This window comes from Hipposideros armiger, unplaced genomic scaffold (assembly GCF_001890085.2).
Source record: "Hipposideros armiger isolate ML-2016 unplaced genomic scaffold, ASM189008v1 scaffold_79, whole genome shotgun sequence".
Taxonomy (NCBI): domain Eukaryota; kingdom Metazoa; phylum Chordata; class Mammalia; order Chiroptera; family Hipposideridae; genus Hipposideros; species Hipposideros armiger.
Window position 1 is genome coordinate 4,491,197 of NW_017731429.1, and position 3,250 is coordinate 4,494,446.

A 3,250-nucleotide genomic window follows, 5' to 3' on the forward strand; every position below is an offset into this window, starting at 1 on the left:
AAAACAGGGTAAAGATGGAAAGAGTAAAATCAATCAAGGGTCCCCAAATTCTCCCCAAAGTAGTCAGATCAGCTATCTGTGATGGCTTTGTGAAGTCCAAGACCCTTTGGCATAGCCTGAGGTCACAGCAGGAAGAGGCCAGTCATAGAAGTCGGGGGCTATCCGGCCTCTAAGCAAGCAGCTCTCTCTTCTCTGAGCTTCAAGCTTCCTCAGCTGCAAACCCAGAGAACCACTTCACAGGGCCATTGTGAGGCTCAAAGCAAACAGTGATTGTGAAGTACTTATTGCCCAACATAGAACTGCAAGGTTTTCTTGCGGTTCAGTGTTCACACTCCAGCTTCCTTGTAGTGTGCCCTTGGACAAGTTCACCTCTCTAAATCTTGTTTTTCTTTCTATCTACCTTGCAGGATTCTTGTGAGGACTGGCAATAACATATGCAAAGTGTCTAGTGCATGCTGCTTGCTCAGCAAATTGAGGCTATTATTAAGTGGGCAGAACAGTTCCTGCAGGGGAGAAAAGGAATAAGAGAAAGTGAGCAAAACTGGTGTTGGGGGTGAAGGTGTGCTGGCAGAAAAATCATGACGAGCACAAGATTATGAAAGCCCAAGGGAACCATATGATCTCAGTGTGCTAGAAATGGCATGTGAGCTGTCTCTTTCCTCTCCTGCATCCACAGCAGACAGTGCCAATCAACAGTGATATTCTTTCCTACTGCGCCTCACACAATCCAAGGCTTTTTTCTGAGCAGTCAATAGAAGGGAGTTGTCATGGAGATGATGCCTATTTGCTACCCCTGCACTAGATGTTTTGTTCTCTTGAGCAAATAATAATAATAATATAGTAATAATAATATAATAATATAATTCTCTCTTAGAGAATGAGAGGTCATGTGTTCCTAATAGTAGTCATGATTTTACAATTCATGCCCTGTGCCCAATGAAAATATATGGTGGAGGGAGAGTGACAGAGGTGACTTCTCTGTACAGTGTGCAGCATGCTCAATTCTGAGCTCTACCACTCACTTGCTCTGTGACCTGGAATGGGGCACTTCAGCCTTCTGAACCTCAGTTTTCCCATCTGTAAAATCAGAACAATAATACCCAATTCATGGGCCAGCCAAGTGGCTCAGTTGGTTAAGAGTGCGAGCTCTGAGCAACAGGGTCGCTGATTTGATTCCCACATGGGCCAGTGAGCTGTGCCTGAGCTGAGCTGCCGCTGAGCTGCCAACAGGTGGCAGGATGGCTCAGCTGGTGAGAGCAGTACTCCTAACAAGGTTGCCTGTTCCACTGCTGCATGAGATGATGGGCTACGCTCACCCACAACTAAGATTGAACACAGCACCTTCAGCTGAGCGGTGGTGAGCTGCAGACAGGCAGCCGGATAGTGACTGGACTGGAAGCTGAGCTAGCTGCACCCTCCACAACTAAGATTGGAGGACAACAATTTGGCTGTTCCCCTTCCCCAACTCCCCAACACTGTACCCCTCCCCAATTCCCCAATAAAAAAAAATCTTTAAAAAAATACAGAATTCATGGAATTGCTAAGGAGTTCACATTTGCTAATGCTTATGAATGAGCTCATATGAAGAGACAAAGCAACATCTGTATATCAGTTCTTCAGGAAAGAACTGTGATTGGGGGTGGGGGAAGGGGACACAGGCCATGGCAAGGTTTTGGTGAGATTTGCCAGCTCTCCTACATCCCAGTGCAGATATTAGGCCCCAAAGGCGAGGAGACCCCAAAGTCCTATTCCCCAGCAGGTCCCTGTGAAGTCTGAGGCAGCCAAACCGATCAGTGAGAAAGCCTTCTCTGATCGGGCACCATGATGTAAGCTGTGGACTATCTGGACTCCTTGTGGACTCTGCCAGGTGAGGGATCATCCCTGGCCAGGAAAGAGAGGCTCTCAAAGGTCTCCCAAGTATCTAGGACAGGGGCCCTAGGCGAAATATTTGGCTCTGACTCTTGAAAGTCCAGACAGTAGGACTGAGCAAAGAGCAGGCAAAGGAACTTTCTCTTCAATGCCACTCCCCAGCCTAACACCCTTCAGCAATTCCTCTTTACCCACTGCTGATGTCAAAGAGAACTTATTGAGGGGCTGGCTCCACCTTTTCCAACCTCACCATCTGAATCCCTCTACCCTCGACCCATCGCCTCAGCCATTCTCTCAGTTTCCAGACGAGCCAGGCTCTCTCACACACTTCCTGCCTTTTGCAAGGGCTGCTGCCTTTTGCGCACAACATACCCCACACCAAATTCCACCAAACCCATTTAACTAAACTACTTTTCTTGTCATCCTTCCACACTAAAGCTCCCTGCTTTGGGTAGTAGAATCCTGTCTTAGGCATTCCCCCAGTGGCCTGTATTTCCCTTTATCATACTATTGATTACAGTTACACTGTCAGCAACCTGAAGGCAGGACTGTGTCTTCCAGTTATAATGTCATGGTTTAGCACAATGCCTGGAACCACAAATAGAGTTTGTAAGTATTAACTAAAGGAATAAATGAATAACCAATGAGAGACTATCAGATAGGATATAACATTGCAAAGTATATAATGTTTTAACAGTTCTTTTTCTTTTCTCTTCTTTTAATTATTCTTTCCTTTAATTCATTGTAATTATCAAACTTTTAACGGCTGTCATTGCCAGCCCCCAGTACAATCTAGAAAAAAAAAGCTTTCCCCAGATTTGTAGGGAATAATGGTTGATAGTTACTTCCATGTCATGATAAATTTAATATTCACATATTGTAACACAGAGGTTTTGTAACAGCAGGCTCCTCTGACTCAAGAATTACACAAAAACTCTAAATGAGTCCCAGAACTAAGAGCAAAGGATTGTCTCCTGTTCTGTCCACATACTCCCTCTAGTGTCAATAACTCCAAGTAAGCTAAGGAAGGAGATGGAGTCCCTGGGTCCCTTGCTGTCTTTCAATGCCTCATTCACCTGGTTTAAAAAATACATTGGGATTTCTTGGGGCAGCCGGTTAGCTCAGGTGGTTAGAGAGCAGGCTCATAACACCAAGGTTGCCGGTTTGATCCCTGCATGGGCCGCGGAGCTGCGCCCTCAACAACTAGACTGAAAACAACTATTGTATTTCCCCATGTATAAGATGCACCCTTTTTCGAAAAATTTGGGGTCTAAAAACTGAGTGCGTCTTATACAGTGGTTGTAGATTTCAAATGCCATAGATGGAACTGAGGACGAGGCAATAGATGAAGACAGTGATTCGTCATCAGACACAGATGAGG